Raw genomic sequence first — 24,780 nt, forward strand, 5'->3', positions numbered from 1 at the left:
AGAAAACACAGTGATTAATTATTTATTTCAAAGAATCATTTTTTTTCTGTATCTCATGCTGGACAACTAAGGTTAAAAGGAATGTTCCAAGTGCCGTCTGGAAGTATTTTACAACTTCTGCACTTATGAGCTTAGAGGTGTTTCTTGATGGAAGACAAAGTCCCTTGGCTAGGCAGACCTGCAAAATATTTTATTTGCTACTTTCCCAGGAAGAGAATACATGCTAAGACCGAGCAGTGAGCCTGTGAGCCAGACGTCAAAATGTGGCTGACAGGATGGCAATGCTGGGTTTCAGAGAAGACAGGGGGCATCTCACCTCCCTCGGCTGCTCCGCACTTCTGACCACAGCGAGTGTTTATTAATCTGAGACCTTGAGACCTCGGAGAAGTTGCTAAATGAAAACTAAAAAACAGGCGTGGTGCATCTCCAACTTCTTAATAGTCAAGAGCCATAATGCTTTGCAAAGAGCTGATTTAAACCCCGCTTCCTCTTCCAAGGTGGAACAAACAAAAGCTTTAATGAGCTGTAATGATGAGCTAAGGTCAAAGCACTTATCATCTTTACAAATCAGGAGAAGATGTGCTCATGGAAATAAGCTCCCATGAGTATCCATCATCACCTCAAAAAACTGCATGCAGCGGCGCAGCTCCAGGTGCTCGAGCAAATTGGGCTTTCGATGTGGAATGGATCAAACACTGGCTCAATATTCATTATTCTCTGACTGTGATCTGCTGCAGTTCTGCGAGTGGGTGAGGGTAATTGTGTACCTCATTGTGCGCATGTTTGGACCAAACTTAATCATGATGTCAGGCTGTTAATAAAAGGTTATTAAAGGAACAAAGATCCAGGTTTTACATATGTTAGGCAGGGGAGGTCTTGGGAACTCCTGTCTCTGAGGTAAACAAGGGCCTTCATGACAAATGACACTCGTGCTGAGATCAGATAGTTAACAAGCGATCCCCTTATTAACTAGGTCTGCATAGATAATTGGCACTTGAGCCTCACATTTTGAATCTGGCCTGAGCAGTGTCATTTATCAAGAACCCGAGCATGCTGTCAGGTCTCCATAATAAGCTGCAGTAACTGATGAATCAAGATTAAGCAGATAGATTGGGAATGAAGGAGGAGAAAATGGGCCACAGCCACATTGCAGGGGGCCTAGCTTGATATTCATAACATTAAAGTGGTATTATTCCTTACAGGGAGGGGTCTATCCTGCATTAGAGCCTATGGTTGCAAAAAGGCTCAAGCCCCATAGCATCATGATGAGTCTCACTATAGACTACAACACTTTTCTCTGATCCGCATATGTCACAGCTGTTTGACCCGGGGAAGGAGAATTTGAGAATTTTTGCCTTAGTAGTCCTCTTCAGATATTTTCTCTAAGAGTTTTCAATTACGTGAAACTGCTGGTCACTACAGAAAGTGAATCAGCAACAAATCTGATTTAAATCGATTCATGCAAAACACTCTCTGGTTTTAGCTTTTCAAGTGTGAGCGACTGATACATTTCTCTGACATCTGAGAGTAAAATTAACTTTTTTTGGTGCGTTTCTCAGACATATCGAGATATCTGAGGACGTCACCTTGGGCTCTGATAAATATGTTTTTCTTTAATTTTCTAGACTAAAATATTTGTCAGAAAAATCAAGAAAATCATTGTCAGATTAATTGCAGAGGAAAATAATCATTATTTGCATCCATGACTCAACACTGATTTCATTCTTGTTTACATTCATATGATTCACATGAGACTGACAGATTTCTTTGTTGCCTTGGGTTAAGAAATCACTGCTGAGATTGAGCAAATTTTTGTTGTTATACAATATAAATTGCATTAGCTAAACAATGCAGAAGCTCATTATCTCTATTAATGCTTACAAGTATATCAAGCAAAATAATAATAGCAGATATCACTTCCTCATCAGTGTAACATAAGTAGGTGAATTTGAGCCAAACTCACTGGAAAATGCTTTCTACCAATTGGTCACTTGTCTGTTTTCACAGTGTTTTAATGTAATCATAAGTGTGTGTGTGTGTGTGTGTGTGTGTGTGTGTGTGTGTATGTGTGTCCACCATCCCTCCCTTTATCTCACTGGTATATAAGTGTAGATAATTACAGATGATGGGCTGGTGATCAGCTGCAGGTATGGGAGCCACCTCAGGCCTCACCCAGCCTTGCACCTCCAGCACTCCCCTGCTCTGTCAGGCATGTTTGGCAGCGTCTCCTTTCCCTAAGTCTCCAGCTGTCCAGTGGGGTGCGCCAAGTCACAGCAGGAGTGACTGCCTCTCCATCTATGGCCCATCTCTTTCTAGGAGTGTGAGATGTGTGTTTGGGTGGAGGGGGTTGGAGGGGGGTCGTCTCTGTACTCGCATTACTCACTAGCAGACGGAGCATGCTGCCAGCACCCAGCATGTCCGCCCACACGCCCCTGCCCTGCCGGTTAGACCTCACGGTTGGAGGAGATGATGGAGAGAATCTGGGATCCAAGAGGGGGGTGGATCCGGAGGAATCTGAGAGACAGAGAAAGACAGACAGAAGCCCAGAAGCTTACCTCCATACCACAGGCCGATCCTCGGACAGCACGACCTGATATGGTAGTCTGAAGTCTCCTTGTTGGGGTTCTTTGGGGGGAGAAGCAGGAGGGGGTGTTTCTGCAAAATGACAGCTAAATGATTTGTTTGCTATTGTATTAACACTTCCCCATATTACTGTACTATCAGTTCTACAGGCATCTTTTTTTAGCACAGCAGCTTCATTCTTTTGATGTTGACAGTGCAATTTCAATTCATTATTGTTTAAAATACAACTGACGAATTCATATTTGGTAGTTCAAATGACTTTACAAGAGCAATTAATACAAAACCAGCAAAGAATTAGGACCTTAAGAAAAAAAAATACTGCCCAAGTGTGACTGCAGAAAGTTAAAGGAGCAGCAGCCTGTGCGTGATGTCTGTTCAGAGGATATGTATTTGCAGCATTTGAAGAAAACAAGATTAGATTTATATCCATCTTTTACATGTAACAATTAGTCACATGCAGATTGATGCTGAATTGCAGCACAATATTCTCAACAACTGCTTAGAAACAATTAAAAAAAAAAAACAGAAATCAGATAATGTTCATCATCATCACTGGGACAAATTTTCAACAACAAATCCTCATCCAATTATAAATAACTAACAGAGGGGCCCATTACTAACAGCCAGCATTACTCTCATGTGCCCACAGGGGGCTCTAGTGTACCACAGATTTTACAGCCCTGAGTCTGTTAGCTGCTGCTCAAAGATCAGGGCGCTGATTGTGTTGAGGGTAGACCTTTTGAACTGCTGTGCTATACAATTGATAGAAGCATTAACCAAGCTTATACACAAATAAGAATGTAAGCATGCAGTAATAGCGCAAATTACATGCAAAACAGGGTAAAAAATAGTTAAAAGAAAACAGAAAAGTACTCTCAATGTAACGTAGCACTGCATCAAAGTTGTACAAAATAACAGCACCTCTCCTGATATTTCTGACTATATGCATGTGTGCGTGTGTGTGTGTGTGTGTCTCTGTATGAAATTCCAAGGTGGTGAACAGTACTTGATGAGCTAGCTCTGGAGACCTCTGAATTTTAATGATGTTGGAGATGATATTGTGTGTCCTTCAGCTTGTTATACTGACACAAGCACTCCATAAATCATCATACCTAGCTATCGTAAAATCAATACCAAACTGCTACCTCAGCGCTAACCCGTAATAAGTTTTTCAGCCATCTAACAGCTTAAACTTTGCTGTAATGCCGTTCGACCTATAGGTTAAGATCAGAGCATGCTTAATTTGTTTTGTAATAGAGAGTTTCTAATCCTTAATGAAGCACCTATTAGGGAGGCTTTTGTTGGCACATTGGTGATCAGTTGGTGGAACAGCCACTGCAATTAAGTTTGAATCTTTGTCCTGGAGCAAAAAAAGGAAAAAGAAAATAAAAAAAGAGGGTGAAAAAAAAGAGGAAAGCTTGAACGGTCAATAAATGTTAATCCAGTCAGAACTCGTCTGTGCCTTTGAACAGGACTCACGCTGGGTTTTTTTCACATGTACTTGCTTCATCCTTCCCTAAGAGAGGCCATCCCTTAAGGATACTGCTACTGATCCTGAGACCAGACTACCACTCACTAATAAGAGCCCATGTGTAAGCAATATTGTCCACATTAAACACATTATTACCAGGCTTTGTGTAAAGCATAAGCCATAAATACATTCACAGAAATTGCTCTTTAAAAAAAAAAAAAGACAAGGATGGAGAAATAATGAAACTGCTGTTAGGTTAATGGTGATAAAGTTCAAATAAATCAAAGGTACCGGTGCAATTAGTTTGTTTTATGGCTCGACACATGTGAGAGTTCACGGCTGCTTTTATTTCTGTCTTCTTTCTGCACTGATATTATCGCTGCATGCTTTATTCAAAGACCAAACAAGATGCACATAACAAAAGAAAACTGAAAATGACAAGCCTCATGTAACCTTGTGGTGGTGTTTTTTTTTTTTTGTTAGGATGATAGCTATAACTGGGGCAGTATTTCTGAGACACACAACATATGTAAAAGCCTTTGCACAAGAGAGAAGCCATTGCCACAATTTCTGAAGCGTAAACAGCTTATGAAAGTCAAATGGATATGTGGCATAATCTGACACGGCGAGTCGCTGCATCAAAAACATCCCTAACAAACCACGATGCCCGACAACAGCCACAATAGTTGCATGTTTTTTAACGCTCCACAGGTGATGGAGCTATAATATCAGCCAGTCACAAGTTAACAAATAGAAATTAACCAGGTGTTAAAGATAAAAAAAAAAAAAAACAGTCCTTCTGTTTATCTTTCAGACAAAAAGTGCTGATGAAACAGGATTACACCAAATACTGTATATTTCATGACCGCCAGCTTTCAGTTTACACTTCAGCGCATGTAGCATTTACAAAAAAAAATAAAAAGCTGACATAGGTCACAACCTCAAAATTTCAGGCTCCAAAGATTAAGCATTAAAGTGACATGGCACCACTATCAGCTTGCAACTCATGTTTTTTGGCAAGGGGAACACCCACATACCCATGGTTTTTGGGGTTGCTGACGTTGGCTGTGATTTACACGCAGTAAGAGGTGGTGACCAATTGTCAGAGGTCTTGCTGGCTTGACCCTGAAACATCTGTGTTTAGGGTCTGTTGCTGATTACACAGCAGACAGGGCAGCTAAGAGGACGATATAACCCTGATATTAAAGCAGCCAGGAAAATACTGAAAGGCAGCAACATATAATTTGATTTTTAATGTAATGTTTAGCAGAGCAGGCACATATTTCCAAGGCTTTATATAATAAAAAAATAAAACTTACAAAAATAATTGCCGTTACATTGTTCTATCTGTTATCGCATGGTGGATCTGTGTTCTGTCTTGTCAAAATTTGTTTTTTAAAGATGAATCATTACTGGTAAATCTTTATGCCTGAAGGTGAACTTTTATTTTGTTAACATTTTTTCTGATACTGACACAAAGATATTAATAACTCAGCCAGCAGTAGCAGAGTTAGTTTCCTGACTTCACCTTTAAACAAAATTCCATGTAGCATATTATTTTCCTAGTTTAATGAGGATTTGTGAAGTTTAACAGCTTCAAGTGATAAAGAGAAAAAAAAAGTAATTTCACCAGTTTAAGGCAGCCAGTATTTTCCAATTGATAACTAGTTCGACAGATCATTTTAGATTTTTTCCTTACATTTTTTTTCCAGAGTTTTAGTTAACTTACAATTATTAATGATCAAAATCACTCTAATGCTGTTAGAAAATGAAAAGTGAAATCATTCTCACTATTTAAATATGAAGCCATTATTTATAATGAAAAGATATGATGCTGCGGCATCTGTGTTGACATAGAGTACCTTTTTTTAGATTTGAGGTGATATACTTCCCCCATTAACCCAGTTTCGCCATGAGTGTATTTGCACAAGATGCTACTGTCTTTCCTGTCACTCAAAATATATATTGTCAAATTTCCAAAATATTTATCAATATATTTATATCATTTCCTAAAATAATACAAAAATATTTCAGCATTTGTCAAAAATGCTCATTGTTGCTACAGTAGTTTAAGATTTTTTTCTTTTATCTAGATAAAAAGAAACTAAACCAATGTGTTTTTATTCACAAATAAAACAAATGACTGTCATAATTGTAAATCTTGTCAAGAGACTATAGCTGGTGTTATATTTGAATGATGTTAAAGTTGTTTACTTTTTTCATGGTTTTAACTTGGTGACATTTGTTAATGTTCACACATCTATAACAAAATCTGTACAACTGTACATGGTTTCTACCTTAAGGTAAATTTCTTTTTAATAAAGGCAAGTGTTGTTTATGCTTCAGATTTCTAGTTTATTAGGTGGACAAAAAAAAACAAGGGCATATGTTGCACTTGTTATTGGGTTTTAATAAGGAATCAATGCCAGAGTGGGAAAATACATTGCTGAAAGTGCAAATGAAGTTTTGCAACATTGTCATTGTTGTGTTTGCTCATGGCAATGACGACAGTCATGAACTTACAAAGGATGTTGACATGGTGACTTTGCAGAGAAGTCTTTTATTTAAATACAGGGCTAAATTGGAGCAGCCTGGTATCTTATGTCTGTCACAGGCCTCCCATGTGGCTCTGATGGGGCTGTTAGGGACTGGCGAGGCCAAACCAGGGCACGGATCGAGGGGGAGGGGAGGATTTACACTTAAGGCCAGAGCTGGGATCCGTCAGTGTGGGCGGGTCGGGTCGTCTTCAACGTGACCTGCCACCTCTGATGGAGCTCTGAAAAGTGCAGTCTGACCCTAATGCTGAGCAGTCGTCCCTCACTGTCACAAGCCTGTGTCATCTGAAAGGAGACCGCTTACTTTAGTCTAATACTCCTCTGTTCATACTGTCTATCTGTGCAATTTGTAAATTACACTCTCAAAAATAAGCATATGAAATTAAACTGAAAAAAAATAGATAACTCTGAAATCTTTAGAACAAATTCAAGTTTTGCAGCAAAATAAAACCATTCCCCTGTCTGCATAAAAACACAGCAATGCCTCTCAATTAAACCCACACAGCCACCACTTTAGAACACATAGATGTAGTTTTTCACAATTGTATGATCTGCCAAAAAGTCCAGTCTCGCCCTTTGTTGAGCATCTACAGAGGAAGAAACACGGATAATAAAGGTCTCTTTATGATGAGGCTCCTGCACACAGAGGCACAAAAAAACTTAAGAAAAAAGATCTATCAAGAGGTGGGAATTACATTGCCCTGTGCTGGGGTGGGAAAAATGAAGCAGGCATTTCTGAGCTAGCTGGCAACATAACCTTCAGAAACATCCTATTTTTCATTAGAGTTGTGTCAGACAGCTATGCCTTTAATAACATTCATCCCCACACCAAGGAGAGGATAACTCAAGCTTTAGGCACATAATGAATGGGAGAATAGGCCCCAGCGCTGTTAAGAACAGGACAGCCAAACCGTACAAAACTGCACTGCTGCACTCATGGCGAGCCTATCACAGCACAGCATCCTCCTGTATTAACGCCATGCAAATGAACAGTCAGACGCTTCCTGAGGTGGCTCTCTAATGTGGCCCTGTTAATTACTGTCATTAGAGCAGGGGCTAGGAGAGAGGACTAACAAGCCACCGTCCTCATGATCTCTGCATTTGAAAGTCATCTTCGCCGATAAATACATGTCAGAACCCCAGTAAGAAAATTGCAAATTGCCAAATTTGCTGACAGAGTGGAAAAATTTCTGCTGACTCCGAGAAGCCTACCGGTGATGGATGCATTCTTGACACAGTCTTGGTGTTTAGACTTAAGAAATAATGAGTATCAATGTCCCAACCGTGGAATATGCAAAGATGAAAGAGCGCTGTGTGGGTTTAATTAAGGGAAGCTGAGGCAGGAGCTGCTTTCAAACAGAGTGACCCAACATGATCAGGTTCTTATTGCTGTCATTTTTGCTCTGAAATATGGCGAGTAAGGTACAGGCAGTGCTTTAATAAGACCGACGTAATGTCATAGCAAGCGAGCACAAGGCTGCTAACGCACTGTAGATGTAGCCCACATATATTTTTGTGCAGTATGTCTTGGTATCAGGAGCACAGGTTAACATGTAGAACACTGTTTAAATAAGGTGTGAGTGAGGCTCTCTGAATCAGGGCAGTTTTGTTTTAAGATCAGTTGAATTGGTTTTCACTGCATCATTACAACCGCGGGGGGTGTGGGCACTCATTGTTTCCACAGTCAAGTAAAGTATTTTGTTTCACAAATGCAAACCAAAATATCCCCTATTATGTCTGTGATGCATCAAATCCCTGGTGTGGCCTTGAATGTAGTTTCTTCCCAAAAACTGCAGGGTGACACAGTCAATATATTCAACACACGAGGCCACGTCCAAGCTAATATAGAAGACTTTTCTCCCCTCTTCTCTTCCCTTTCTTTGCCTCACTTTTTTTGCTCACATTCCCTCCTCTGTTTTTCAAACGTCTGTGCTGTTGAGGACAAATCAAAGGCTCTATTTTACTAATGTAACACTGAGCAGACTGTGAGGTGGCTGTGGGGATAATGAGGGACTGCAGAGATGTGAAACAGACAGGCTGAAATGGATAATTAGGACAGAAAGTTTCTGCGATGCCAATGACACTCTACGGGAAATAGGATCATTAAGTTCTATATAAAATCTCTCTATGTACAGTGTATCTATATAGCATTGCTCATCCTCTTCATCCTTTTCATTACAACTTTTCATTTCATTACAACTGAGATCTGCTTAATTTAAGGTGCAGCCCTTACTTCTGTTTTAGAGGAGTGTCAGAATGTAGCCACTTTAACTATCTTTATAACTACCTGCGAATATATTTGGTATAATTACTTCTTTGACCTGCCGGAGAAATATATGAATTCTTCTTGTCCTTTTACACGACTGCCCACTTTTAGTTATTCTGCGAATCCCACAGTCTTGTTGTGAGATGTAGCTACAGAAGATTAAAGTTGTGGTGTTTGATTGTTAGGACAAGATGTGAATGAAAAGGACAGGCTCACAGGTCTGTAGTGCTCAGGAGTATTTCATACTGTACCAGAGGGTCTGGTGCAGGCAAACTGGATAATGAGCTGCAATAGCTGTTAAAAGGCATTTGAGGGAGATATCATGCTATGTTGCTCTATTATGATTAGATTTCTCCTTGACAATATGAAAAGATCAAATCAATATCTACTGAGATTTTGATGATCCACAAGCCACCCCCATCCAGTTCCCCCTCCGCGGCTCTATTGAGAGAGCATGATCTGACATCACCACAGTAACATCAGGCTTCTTACTGCTACTGTGAAAATATGTAACTTCGATTAGTGAAATGCTGAACAAAATGACCTGTGTTTTGGATTCGCTCCCAAATGTTGCTGTTTGGGTACTGATGACAGGACCTATTGTGTTTCACTTTAAAGCAATTCAATTAGGAGTCATTAGACCTCTGAGTGATTACCAGTGGCCTATCGATAGAGAGGAAGGACACACTAATTAAAGGGAATTTAAATGTTTCTCAGTGCAGAGTAATGGGGAGAAACACAGCATTTAAAATGCAGTTTAGAGAAAATATCCTTGCACAGCAAATGACCGACATAAAACGTTCACTTTGCTCTCGGCAAATTCCCTTTATAGACGCATATATGGGAATGGATCCCAGAGGAATAGTAAAATGTGGTCATACGACAGTCACCAAGAAGCTAGCAGCCCTGCTGAAACAGGTAAATATTCAGATGTTATGGTTTTCCACTTTGGAAAAAATAAAAAAAGACAGATAAATTGCACAACTGATGTAAAATCATGGTGGGTATTTAAAGCGCATATGTGAACCTGAATATAAGGATTCCACTAAAAGCAAGGAGCGGATTATCTTTCATTTTTAATTGACTGTCAGTGCACCTTTGAATTCACTGTATCAGAGATGGATAGGTGCTTTCACTGTCTATCATGAAGTTAATTCCATTCTTAGATGAATGGTAGTGATTATGTTGAAGGAAGGTGACTTACTCTAAATCCGCTTCCCTTTTCTATAATAGTTTACTGCTTTTTTTATACTATCACACTATATACTGTGGAAATCATCAGAGGTGAAATTAAAGACATGCTGTGTATCAACAAGATGAATATAGTAAGGCTTATTGTTTAAATGCATACTGAGAACTAGCTCATCTTAAGCTGAAAAATTATACACGAGTGAAATAATACAGCAACTGCACAGGTCACAAAATCATATTTCATTTCCATGTATATTTCCAGAGACTCATCAGCCGTAGCACAGGATGCTGCACCTCTTCAGTGTTGAGAGGACTGCTTTGTGTTAACATAGTGAGAGAGATATTGATTAAAGTATGATAAGAAGAAGCTCCAGTCCCAGGGCAGAGCCTCCACAGCTATGATTAAATACACTGCACCGAGTTAGGACCTATATCTCAGAGAGAAGCAAACCTTGTATACAGCAAATTATCTTTCCCACTAATATGGAATCAAAGTGTATAAGAGCTATAAAATCCTAAGTATAGCTCTTTTGATATCAAAGTAGATACGAGTCAACGACTGCACCCCACTTTTGTGAATAACCGTTTGTCCCAAATATTTCAAACATAATCTTAGGTTTTGGATTATGCCTCTATAACTGTCACAGCTTTTTACTACTTGGCCAAAAGAGGAACATGATGATGCAATGAAATTGCAAAATGATGCAAAACCAAAGTACTATAAAAAGTAGGCCAAACTGTACTTACAATAGTGAATATAACATGACCATTTTATGTGACAGCTATAAGTTGCTGTAACAGTGGGTTGTTATTATGTTATCATGTTATTATTCTGTATGTCAAGCCCAATTTAAGTGACTTGTAGCAGCAATACTTGTAGCAGGAAGATGCCACAATTAGATTAGGTCATAGAAATGAATTGCAAAAATTTATAAATTTTATCCAAATAGAGTTTACTCTGGAAATACAAGTGGTAAATATTTCCAGTTGGCCCATCACTGAACAAATTATAAAGACGTTCTTCTCATTTGCAAATGTAAACAAAACTTAAACTCGTGTTAAGATGCCACATGTAATCAAACTTTGGATAAAATCTGTCTTAAGTTCATAACATTATTATGTAAACAAAGTTAGAAGAAGGGAAATAGTATTTCAACTGGGGGTGGCACACAACAGACACAATCAGGGCCTTTAATTTGAAAGTTTGTATGCATATACAGTTGAAACCAGAAGTTTACATACACTATATAAAAAGGCACATAACCTTTTTTTTCTCACCGTCTAACATTAAATCAGATTAAACTTTTCCTGTTTTTGGTCAATTAGGATTACCAAAATTATTTCTATTTGCTAAATGCCAGAATAATGACAGAGATAAATTTTTTAGACATTTTTTTATTACTTTCTTGAGAGTCAGAAGTTTACATACATTTCATTAGTATTTGGTAGCATTGCCTTTAAACTGTATGACTTGGGTCAAACGTTTTGGATATGCTTCCACAAGCTTCTCACAATAGTTTGCAGGAATTTTGGCCCATTCCTCCTGACAGAACTGGTGGTTGGACATTCCCATGGTGTTTAGACTTGCATATAATTGTTTGAACAGATGAACGTGGCACCTTCAGGCATCTGGAAATTGCACCCAAGGATGAACCAGACTTGTGCAAGTCCACAATTCTCTTCTTGATATCTTGGCTGATTTCTTTTGATTTTCCCATGATGTTACACAAAGAAGCAGTGTGTTTCAGGTGTGCCTTAAAATACATCCACAGGTGTGCCTCTAATTAACCCAAATGTTGTCAATAAACCTATCAGAGGCTTCCAAAGACATGACATCATCATCTAGGCTTTCCCAAATTGTTTAAAGGCATAGTAATCTTAGTGTATGTAAACTTCTGACTTTGAAGAAGGTAATAAAAATTGTCTAAAACAATCCTATTCTCATTATTCTGGCATTTAGCAAAAAGAGCTGAAGTTTAAGGGTGGAGGCCCAACTTCATAATCATAATAACATGTTTGTTGTTTTTGTGCTGAGAATTACACTCTATGTTCTGTCCTATAAAGTGTTTGCATGTAAAAAAAAATATATGATATCAACAGGAACAAATTGATTATATGTTTTTTCCCATGTTGATAAAATACATCTGATTTGAAGATCTGAAGACTCCAACATAAAAACAAAGATAATTTTACAGTTTAACAACAGTATGGTTCAGTGTAAAAATGGTCATATTGAATTTTATCTATGCAATTGCACCAATAATTCTTTTTATTCATTTATCTATTAGCAAAACCACATTTTGTAGTATCACCAGAGATGCTGTAAGAGACAATACCTTCACTTCCAGGTACAAAAATTTAAAAAGTCAGTAATCATCCACCCACAAACTGACATATTGGGTACAAACATGGTTGGATAAGGCCTGACATACACTTGGATAGAAACACTTTATGAAGCTTAAAGAGGAGGAATGTTGTGTATGCAGTGTGAAACACAAGCCCTGGCCTGCTATCTTCTGTGTACCTCTAACTTCTAAGCTCACAGTTTTTTCTACAAGTGTTAGTCATTGGACATGAATGCCATTTTACTTAAAATCCAAAATCTCAAAATCAACTGGAATCTAAATACAGAAACTGTCTGTAGGTAAGTAACTGAGAGCAAGCAGTTTCTGGATTTTTATAGGAGATAGATAGGAAACCTTGTTATTAATATGTAAAAATCATTAGTTAAAATACTTCCATTAAAAGCTGGATGATAGAATTTTACATGCCAGCTGGATTCTTTGGTTTTAGCTGTGCAGCTGAAATAACTGTGAGAAATGTCCCCTTGGTCTGACTTTTATTCCTCACCTTATTCCCAATGTCATTCATTTGCCACTGAAGGTAACAAGCCTTTTCCACTCGGTGCTCTGTAACAGCAGACCTTTAATAGCCATTTCCCGGTGTGGCAAGGGGAGAGAGGGGGAACATGTTTATTTGTGTGTCTGCACATGCCTCTCCAGCGATTCTCTCTGCTCCACTCACCCAGCTGCTGGCTGGAGGAGTGATTCATGGGCCTGACAGATGCCTGGTGCAGCTGGATCTGTCCTTGATCATCCCAAAAGCCTGGACAGCACTGTCATTCACCATTGCCCAAATTATCTCTGTATTGACTGCAGAACCCTCTGTGACAGCGCCGTAATGGCTAATTACCCAGGATGCTTTGGGTACTTTTAAACCCCAGAGTGTTCTCTTGCTGTCTTGCCATGCGGCTGCTGCCGCTGCTGCCGCGTGTCGTTGTGAGGGCCAACATTTTCTCTAGCTCCACCTGAGTACCAAGACTTAAGGATCCCAGGGAAAAAAAATGTCCATGCAACAGAAAACAATGATATCCTCTTTTCCAGAAATTATGCAGCGATGCCAATGTAACAAAACACACTGGTCTCAGTGGTGTTTGGTGGGCTGTCGCTTGTGACATCTGATAGGAGTGAAATGTGCACATAAATTACCATTTACGGTCTGTCTGTTTCTCTATCTTTCTCTGCTTGTCAGGGGAATTACCTTGTGAAACACACACACAGTTAATTATCAAAATCAGTCTAATGATCTTGAAATCTAATTGAAATCTTTCTCAGTAGGTAAATATGAAAGCATATTTAATCATGAAAACATGATTTCGGGAAAAAAATACCTATAGCTCCTGAAAGTTTTCTGTTTCAGTCAAAATGTCCACCATAAGCATACTCATCTACAATTCCAAAGGTGCAATGTTACTCTAGACTTTGCGATGCATCTCAGTAGGAAGGTGACAGCGGGAAGTGAAAGGAAATGAACGGAGAGACAGAAAGAGGGAAAGAGAGGGTGAGGGAATAGAGGGTACAAAATCCCATCCTGACTGTTAGAGAAGATGATGAGGTCCCCTGAGAATGGACAGAGCAGAGAGGGAGCAGCTTTTCCTCACAAAGACTCCAGTAATTTGCCACATCCTGTCCGCACACCCGGCATGGAAGCCACTCTGTCCTTAATTACCAGGATAACAAACCCATCCCCTCCCTGCTCCTCGTGGTCCTGCTCTCCTCATGTTACTTTCCCCTTCAGCCAACATCGCCACCACCCAGGCTTCCTGCGCTCCTCCTTCCCATCAGTGTCGGGGTAGAAATGGATTGCCTCTGCTGGTGTCTGCAGACAGTGGAAGGATGGACACCAAATAAAGTGATAAAAGCTGAGAGAATGGCCCTGCCTCGGTTAGCGGCTGTGATCCTGATGGACAGGGGCACTATAATGACACAGAGGCCTCACCTGGATAAACTAGCAGTTCTGACAGCCCTGTTAGCCATATACACAAGGGAAACCCTTCAGACGAGCCCACAACCACTGATGTACTCCAGCTAATAACACTGGTAAAATATGTTGATTAGTCCCTGATAACAATTAGTCATTTTATCGTAGTTATATTCTCTTAGGGTAAAAATCCATTTGCAGTCTAATCTATAAATGACTTCCAGTTTCCAGAAGTTAAGTTAAATAAACATTAAAATCTACATCATAAGACACTGAAAACCTTGTGTTGTGTAATGACATCGCTGACATGAAACAAACAGAGTATAGGGGCCGTGGCCTTTTCGTCTGGCCATCGTCTGTCATCTCCAAGATGGCGCCGTGTCTGCCTCAGCTCTATTTGCATTGGCTTTTGCATATGTCTGCGTTGCTGCATTCATCCTGACTCCACAGAATGAAAACAAAGGGGGAGAGCCAGGACTGACACTACAGTCCTGCCTTACCACAGTATCCAAATATGTTCAGCTCTGAGGGAATGACGAGGCTGAATTAGTGCAGCGTTTGTTTGTGTGCGTGTGTGCCTTTTTTCTGTGAGCAGGCAGTGGGAGGGTCTGATATTCCTGGGGGTGAATGGGTTAGAGGGTTGTGTGTGTCTGTGTTACCAGTCACCTGCTGCTAAATCCTATTAGCAAGGCCTGGGGGTTAAACCAACCATCACCATTAAAGGCCTGTCAGGGGAAAGCCCACAAATAATAGGGCTGATTGCTACAACTCACAAATAATAAGGTGCTTTGATAGAGGATAATCAATTAGTGATAATAGGAAGAGGCTCAACATTCTGTAAGGGAAAAAAATAGCAACAAAAAGACAACAACAAATTCATGAGAGAAATTAGAATTTAGACTTTCATTAACAGCTTAAACCTTACTTTAAGGGGGGCACCGTTAAATCAAAGAAAATATATCATTTTATTTTGTTTTATTTTGAAATTGACAAGACTGTGATATTAGACCTATAATAAATACTGAATGTGTCAACCTGTAAATTTCGTTTTCATTTTGTTTTTGTATAGTGTCATGATCAATAAAACACAACATTTGCTCTGATCTTTAAATCTAACTGCTAATGATTTCATGATTTTATGATGATGATATTTTCAGCATAATCGGTGAAAAAAGTTACTGGGCTTTACAGGTAACTTGAGGTAACACGTTACCTCAACTGAGAAGTGAGTGTCCATACCTGAATGTTAACAATGTTGGCTCAGTTATACTGCAACAATTTCTCACATTAACTTGCTCATCACATGTGTTTTCAGACTGAATGTCTTTGAACAGGCAGTAGAAGTGTCTGTCTTGACTTTTCAACTACAAGGACCACCAGGACAAAAACAGTGCTTAGTTCTGGGGCCTTATCACCTCTCAGAATGAACTACAAGTGGAAGTCATAAAGCAGATATCGTTATTCAAGGATTAGAGTGTCAGCCTTAACATTTCCATATGTTTTCTACAGCGAGGAAAATGAGGTGAGAAAAAATTGGCAAAGCAAGTGTTAAATGAGATGAGAAGTGACAGTTTACATCTACAGCCACAATTAACACGTTGATGGCGATTTTCGCTGGGCCCCTCACAGTGATAATGCCTGTTGTCAAATCTGTTTAGCACGCCAAATCTCCTGGAGCCTTCAGCTAGGCAGCAAGCTTTTGACAGATTGAAGGTTCAGAGATAGGCTATCATGACAGATGGAAGCTGGCATCGATGTTCAGCTCTCGCCAATCACAGGGGACCTGCCCCCCTTATTCTGCGGGGCGCAGCTCCGCAACCTTCCCCCCTCTGATGGGAGCAGGGGATGGCATTGTTAAGCAGTGCATCTGTGAGACTCAGTCTCCTCTGATGGAAGCATAAGGCAAAGAGCTCTCAAGCAAAAGACGGCCACTGCTGTAAGCACATTTCAGATATGATGGGAGGCGGGCTCAAGGGAATTGTGGAAGAGAAAAAGTTTGAAACATTTTGAGGAGCAGAGGAAGACCCAGGAGAGAAAAGAGCATTTGCAGCAATCCTCAGCTATTCAGTAATGCCATCATTAAATTTGATTATTACCTAAATGCTGGCAAATGCTCTGTATAGTCACAGCACAGTGGAGTTTGACAGAAACGTTTACCTGATTACTCTTACTCTATATCTGATTAGCAGAACGACAGTTTTCTTCTGACCAACAGAATCTCACCTCTTAAATACTCAATACTGAGAGGGAAAATCAATTTACATAGCCTTGGCTTGTGTATAAAGTCCTCCTTAGAACTCAGACTACAGTATGATTACCCTTAATGAGATCCATCTGAAATGGTGGCACAGGAAAAACTCATTAAACTGAGCTTGTTCTAATCAGACAGGCTTATATGGATTTTGCAGACATCAGAAATTGTTCTGAAAAAGAAAAATACATCAGGGCCTCTGAAACAGAAGAAGGGATCCGATAATTAAGTATCTGCCATGCGCTGATGATATCACGAGTGTTAATGATCACTATAATGACAGTTCACACAGCACCCAGTTGATTTACAATACACCTACTGTGAGGCACCACTGCGACAAACACTGCAGCAAACACACCCAAGCGAAAACAGCTAAGTATAGATTAAGAAGCCATGAGTTAGACCCAATAGGCACTTTTAGGGAAAAGAATTAAATGCTTACTTGCACTGTATGATTTCCACAGGTAGATAACTTTAAGATGCAGCGTTGTTGGTTTACTTGCTGGCAGGCAGCCCTCTAAGTTGTTTGGTCTCTCCCTCCCTGTTTAGGCGAACACATTGTTGATTCAGACCCATCATGTTGAGGCTTGAGGTCACCCTGTCTCAGGCTTGGCTAGTTAGCAGCAGCCCACCTGATGGCCCAGAGGAAATCACAGCAGCCGCACTCACAGGAGAGGGCCTGACAGCCAGGCCCCGCACCAGAGAGAGGGGTCCAGCCGGGGGGGGGGGGGGGGGGTGTCAGTATGGGGGGAGGGTGGAGAGAAAGGGAGAGGGTTCTGGAAGGGGGGGGGGGGGGGGGGGTTCTTCAAACGCAGGGAGGGATGAGAGTTGGCTAAAGAGGGCACAATGGTGGGTAGTATTATGGTCGCTTTAAGTGAGAAAGTCTGGTAAATAAAAAAAAAAAGGTAGAGAGGCCTCAGTGATGAAAGGAGGATGCAAGAAAAGAGACACGGTTGATAAATGAGTGATGCTAACCTACTGGGTGGTATAATAGAAAAGAAAAAGAGAGATGAGAAACAAGGGAGACAGGTTTCCTAGGTTAAGTTGTACAAAAAGAGGGAGAAGAGGAAGGTCCAGTCAGTTTAAGAGAGTGATGGGGATCCTCATTCACAAAGATGGATGCTTGAAATTTGGGGGCATGGAGAGATTTCTGTTCAGTGGTATATATGGATCTATATGGGGGGCTTGTCTAGTGGTCTAGTTGTCTAGTTTTTCCAGCACCTAACAGCAATTTCTGTTCAAGCAGAAGCAAAAGTGCACTGTGTAAATGAAGTGAGGCATCAGTGTAAGTTATCCTGGGGCAGTGATGCTGCTCTTGCAGAGAAAACGTTGGCTGTAAAATGCTGTGATGAACAGCAGACATTTCCAGTTCACAAGTCTCCCAGTCTCTCCTGAGAGTCTGCTTCATCCCTATTATAGCCAATAATAGCCCATTGTAGTCAAATGCTCTTTCTCTTCACTGTGACTGAATGAGGACACATTATTTACTGAGAAGAGACAACACTTACACACCGCTGCAGAAAACTGCTGACAGGAAGAGGGCAAAAATCATAGGTTTTCCCTCCTAGAGGACGTTACACTTCTTTATATTTATAGTTATGTTTAATAACATCCCAAAATCTGCCAATACACCTCCAGACAACCTCCACAGTCGCTCTGACTGCAGGCTCAACTACAAGGTGTTAAACTGAGGAGACAGAAATCAATGTTTTATTTCCACTTTCTACAGTGAGTGTGTACTGACATTGACAAGGTCATTCTGTATTGTATGAAATGAAAGATACCTCTTCAAAGTGGTTAAGTAGCTAAGTACAACTGTTTGAGACAAAACCTACACAATTCCATAACCATATATTCACTTTCAAGATTTCCAATGTCACATTTCACAATACATAAGAAGACACATCTTTAATTGATTATTACAGTGTGTACAGATCATGAATAATATACAAATGAAAATTTAACTAAAAAATTAACTAATTAAATTAGTCTTTTAATAGGCTACTCCTTAGCCTCAGTGGATTAAGGCCCTCTCTTCTGAAGCGTATCAACAGGGCAATAACAGCAAAATGCAGATAAAAACCTCACTGTATCCATGTGCCATTTAACACACAGTTTCTTTAGGTTTCTATCTTGTTCTTATGTCCAACGGCATCTGGAGACAAATGCCTCACCACAAAGTCATACACCATTAATGCAGTCAGTGGTGCTGCAGCCTCAGAATCTTATTATCTTAGTTGGTTCAGCCTCATTAGCTGTTCTATGCATATTAATGGATGGGAAATGGAAAACTATACCCCATTTAAGAACAAAACATGCTCAAAGTACTCGCTGCTTCGAGGTTATAGGACATAACTCACTCTGCAAATTGCTATCATCGGGCTCCTGGCAGAACCCTGCTGTTTTCTTTACCCAAAAGCCCCTGGTTCCCTTGCAGAGACAGAGTTTCATTAACCTGCACTGCATTCAGATGCCATTATGGCTCTAATTATGGCACATGCTCTTGTGAGGAAATGCCTGGGTTCTCAAAGACTTTTATGTCCAGCTGTCCTGTCACCAAGGCCAGGGTCGTCCCTGTTGCTGCCAAAGTTCCAGATAGAGAAAAAGTGCTAATCTCAGATGCATTGAAGCTGGCTTTGTCGACTTATGCAGGCTTATCTATCATGGTCACGACTGCATTCGACATAAGACCTTAAGTTTGCAGGCACTGAAGTAGAAAGGAGAGCAAATTAAATTCTTCTCATCTACCTCCTCGGCTGTGTCCAGATTGCATCAGTCAAAAAAAATGTGAGGATAAAACCTAGCAATGCAGAGGTAAGTCTTTATGTTCTGCTTATTTTCTACAACAGAAAGACAATGCTGTTATCTACTGCAGCAGTCTGTACTTAATGATTAGAAAAGCAAGATAATGACAGTGTGTTGCCATTCTAGAGTCAGCCCATCTGCCAACAGACCAATGGAGACCTTAGCTTGGGAAACAAATAAAACCTCTGTCCAGTGTCTCATTATCCATGAAAGTATCTCCTCGGCTTCTTCTGTCCAATCAAAGAATAAGGAAACACAGGAACAAGCTGAAAAATTCCAGCATGAGGGAGATTGAAACAGTTCCCTCAGCGTTGAGCATTGCTCCCTCACAGCAGATAGTGAAGGTAAGAAGATCCTTTGGCAGGTGCTGCGGGCTGTCAGAGCTGTAGATGAGCTCTGCTGCTGGATAACATCTTGCCAAATGCTCGAAGCTTGTCAGTTAACAGTCTGCCAGAAAAAGGTGGACAGCTACTAACCTCTTGGAGAAAAAGACAAAGACCAACAGTAAGTTCCAAGCTATAAAAAGAAAGTTTAGAGTTGTCTGAGTGAAATTACTAGTACTGACAGATGAAGCTAGACCACTTGGAAATATAATGTGTTTTCATGCATTTTAAGCTAAAACTGCAAAGAGGCTGCATTTTAGTTGTTGCTCGTCAGACTCTTGAACAACACAAAAGTTCCAACATGGTAAGATTCTGGGGGTTTTTTTCTGGGCAGTCTTTGGAAAAAGGTTTTACAATTTACTGTCGACCTGCTTGGAAGTGTGATAATTACACTGAAAACTGTGGTTAATTAAGCTGTATGAAGTAATATTCTTTGTGATAAAAGCAAAGTCAGTCCAAAGTCCAAATATAAACAGTAGCCCATCATCGAAAGTTAAAACATTAGATTTCCTGCTATCACTGGCAAGTGGACTGTCAAGTCTTTAATAAAATGGATAAACACAACACCCAATCATAAGTGTTTTAAGTTTTCTGAGGTTGCAAAAAGTTTGTTTACATCAGTAATTTTTGAAAACAGTTATAAAGCAGTTTATGTTAGGGATTACAATAAGATGGGAACCACAACAACACTACACACTATAACACTAGCTCTTCAACCAAATATATGTATATAACTTCATATGGTCAAACTACTGACTAAAGGCCAGCTATCAAACACTTTCAGCTCATAATTGTTGTTTGAACAAACCTAAGTTCACCTGGTTGCATTAGCCAACTGTTTCTAAAACTTTTTAAATCTAGAACAAAGAGCAAAGTTATATAGATGGCTGGTAAAGACAGTTTAACATCTATCAAAGGGAAGATACACAGATACTTATCTCAGGAGTTGGTGGGCCAAACCAGACAATGCTGAATTTGATATTTGACAGGTAACAAGACAGGGGTTTCCAATGGGAAGAATTTGATATTTGATCCGAATATGGTATGGTGGATTGCTTATTGAAGTCTTTTAATATCTAGTGTTGCTTAATGCATCTTTAACATAAAATCATAGTACCAAATGTGAAGTGAGCTTATTATTTGCAGGCTTTTTATTGCAGGATAATATTAAAAATACAAGAAAATTCAATCACTTTCTACATGCAAATAAACAAACTGTTAACCTTTGGATAATGTATTCTAAAATTGAAATCATGTTATATATCACTATGTAATGTACAAATAATCAAACTAATGAAATATTCTAATTATATAAATTAAAGCTCCACATCATATTATTTACAGATATATTCACATGTAGAATTTTGACTTGGCATCTTTAATTTTTATTAACATTACTGATGTAAACAAACATTTAGCTTAAGAAAATACTAATAACTTACAGTTAGGTACAATATTACAACATTAAGTGACTATCCTCTTTAAATTTTCTTCAAAATCTGTTGCAGTTTCAGTGATGTGGCATCTGAGAAGCAGATAATTTTAACGACTAAACACAAGGAGTTGTATAACGAGCAGGACAGAAAGTGAAAGAAAACACATGAAACAAAACTTCTGACAGCCTGGTGAACATTTGCAATCTGTGCTCACACACAAGCTACTTCTGAGTTATAACTTTATCCTAATGTAAATGATAAAAGAAAAATCTGCAATATGTATATCAGGAAAAATAGAGAGGTGGAAGAGAAGAAAAAAGAGAAACATCAGAGTGTTAGCATGGCACAGAAACCTCGCCCTTGAAGAGTTTATATACATTTTCTTTGAGTGCCATTTTCCGATGTGAAGCTTTACAGGTAAGGCTTTATGTGGTTTTGTGGTTTTATGTACTTCAACACCAGTGGAATAAAATGAGATATATTATCACATACTTGCAGTTGAGGGAGGAATTTTGCTGTTATTTGAAGGTGCCAAAATAATGACAACAAAGCAATGACAGGGTATTGGAAATATTTCATAGGCTACTGAACCATTATTTCTATGTGTACATAAAACTCTATTTCAAAACATACATATTCTAAAGAAAAGGTCCGCTAACCTCATCTATGTATTTTATCCATATCGTTTTGGACTGAAAATATGATAGAACTATGAAGGCTAGTTATATTTGCTTATTCCTATTTAATGTAAATGAGGGAAATTGTTAAAATTAGGGATGCATAGATCGCAATGTGGCCATTTCAGATATTTTTTTAAAAGACTGCTGATTCAGATTTTGGCTGATTCAGATTGCCATTTTAAGAACTGTAATTGACAGCTATACAAACATTTGTATGTTCATAATACAACTAATAACTGTTGAATAGTTAGGTGAGTTTCTCTCTTTCTCTCTCTCTCTCTCTCTCCCTCTCTGGAATTGCGAACGAGTGTAAACAAGAATCATGTGACTGCTGTCTTGTGAAGCCATCATGCACAGGTGAGGTAAGCGGTGTGTCACTAGTTTTACCCACTCAGTGAAGAACTTCCCTACCGCATGTTGTGTGTGCGAAATGAACCATCAAGTGGCGCATGAGTGTAAATTTGACTGGAACAGAATCAGATATCTGAGACTGATCGGCCAGTCACCAATCATAGCTGATCACGCTGGAAACCGACCTTTTCTGATTGCCAGCTGATTGATTGGTGCATCTCTAGTTAAAATATGTTTTACTTTAATTACAGAATAATATGTTACTTCTACAAGGAAATAAATGTAATTTAAAAAAATGTTTTTATTTATAAATAAATATTACTGCTTCCTTTATTCTTTCTAACTCACTTAGTAAATCCATCAAAATACTTATCTACAAGGTGCACAAGGTGGGGAAACCATACAATTTGAGTCAGCCTACTGTCAAAATTCTAATATTGTAGAAAGTGAGATTTGCATGACTGTTTTGTATATAAAACAGGTGTAGGTGCTATATAAATACTGCGAAAGTATCAAAACATGGTCAATCCATGTACACAATGTACATAACCTGTGTTAAGAAACTGCCTTCAAACAAAACATCAGGACTTCATTTTGTGATGTCACAGCTATACAGTCACCGGCCTCAGCCATGCCAGCATGGGCAACCTTTTTTTGTTGTTGTTTTAACTTCACTAACAACACAACACCATTTGATCACTGAGCTAGCAAGCTACAAGGTAGGACAATGTTGAGGCAACACTGCAATCACTGGATGTCAGGAAACCAATATATTATTGCACAGCCTTCCCAAAGATGGTAATATTACAGACCAGTGACTAAAGTTTATTTTTTTCTGAAATACCAGAACATTTTAGTCTGAGTTTGAGTGTCTGTTTGGTTCATTTCAGTGCTACTGATCAAGGATACTGCAGTCCTCACATTACTGGGGCCGACTCATAGCTGATGAAGGTCGGACATATTGAAACGTTGTAATCCAATAAAAGCAGTAAGACATACGGTGTGCAGGAGTTCTTTTCATTGTTTTTACTATTGACCAAAAATGTCTAAAATTTTTATGTCATTTGATAATATGAACTTTAGATGATTACATTGATTCATTTTGTATAGTGATATCCACTTTTATACAGTGGTGTCTAAAAGTCTGAGACCACAAAAACTATAGTCTTTGTCATATTTATGAATTCATGCATAATTTACTGTTCTAATCTTAGCCACAAAGGCCCATATCCAGCCTGGTAAATGTTGTGTGCATTTTGTAGACGATATACATACAAGCATATAGGTTCACCAATAGTTAATGATGCAGTTAGAAGGGTATTCTTATCAGTACCCAATGGGCAGGAGAATTTGTAAACTTTGATACTAACTTTGGTGTAAAAAGGGTATTAGAGGCTGAAAAATCTCAGGAGTGCTGTCACTGCCTTCCGCCATGTTTTGACTGTTGCTGGTGGATTCCACAGTACCTAACGTAAGTTAAATTAACCACGGTAATCGGCCACGGTCATAGTGATAATTTATATTCAAACTGTAATACTAACTGTATTGTAACAGCATTTTACACTGTGATTTACTTTTATTAATCAAGTGAATGGAGTTTCTCAAGGAATCGTTTCAGCCCTACTGCAATCAGGGATACGTTTGCTACCTATAATAAAGCAGGTATAATTATATCAAATTCAGTGCAATAACTAAGGCAAGTGTTTAGTAAATAGGTCTGATTTAATTAACAGACAGATTTGATTACAGCTGTGTGCAGCATTACTGTATCATTAATGTTACTGTTATGTTACTCTTACATTAACATGCTTAAAAAAAAAATCAGACAAAAATGTAAATTATCACTCTATAATATCCTCTTGTAAGTGTGTTTGAGGAGGTGGCTGATTGTTTCCTGCCATTTCCAATTCGGATTCAGGGTCTGAGTCCGGCTAAAACATTTAAGCCCAGATAACATTTTCCCTAGTATTGGGCATTGCCATTTGCGTTGGTTGACCTGGCTGTGTGTCAGCCAATCACGAGAGAGAGGCTTAATATTAATGGAACAGACACAAAACACTCTCTTCTTGCCAGAACTCCAGAATGAAGTGTGAGAGAGGAGAAGTAAATCTATATTGAGATGACTTTTGGCATTTTAATTTAATCTCTATAGTAAACATCTAGTGGAAGGTAAACCCATTCACTGACTGGGAAAAGAGTTCTATGTTGCACCTGCAGTATCCAGGTTCTCCTGGGACAAGCTCAACAACCCTTAAAGGTGCTAAACAGCACTTTTTATTTGGAGTGCACTGGTGTTTTCTTTTTTTTCTAACATCCAGCTGAGGTAGTCCCAAGGGATCTCAAAGGTGACCTCATGTGTAAAGGAGAAGTATAATCACTAATTCCTCTCTCAATTAACTCTCTCCCCTGCTTTTTCCTATCTTTTATTTAGCAGCTATCTATTATAATCATTAAGTTGTTCAAGTGATTTATCTAATTAAAAACCAAACATTAGCTGATTTTAAGCTGTAAAATGTGGAGTTCTCACTGTTTTTTGTTTGTTTGTTTT

General features: G+C 39.1%; 1 long non-coding RNA gene across 5 annotated transcripts in view; it reads right to left on the reverse strand.

Annotated features, from left to right (window-relative positions):
• The window catches only part of LOC139618979 (uncharacterized), an 85,894-nt gene that overhangs the window by 15,031 nt on the left and 46,083 nt on the right, over positions 1-24,780 (reverse strand). For 2 of the 5 annotated variants that reach the window (XR_011690000.1, XR_011689994.1), the window contains exons 3-4: positions 2,556-2,655; positions 2,121-2,312 (exon numbers count right to left, since the gene is read on the reverse strand). This is a non-coding gene — a long non-coding RNA (uncharacterized lncRNA). Of the gene's footprint in view, positions 1-2,096; positions 2,313-2,555; positions 2,656-24,780 lie in introns of all 5 variants that reach the window. The other 3 variants (XR_011689988.1, XR_011690006.1, XR_011690012.1) reach the window with 2 other exon arrangements.

The sequence above is a fragment of the Trachinotus anak genome, unplaced genomic scaffold (assembly GCF_046630095.1).
Source record: "Trachinotus anak isolate AG129_WGS33_773 ecotype Australia unplaced genomic scaffold, CSIRO_AGI_Tana_v1 ptg000001l, whole genome shotgun sequence".
Lineage (NCBI taxonomy): Eukaryota > Metazoa > Chordata > Actinopteri > Carangiformes > Carangidae > Trachinotus > Trachinotus anak.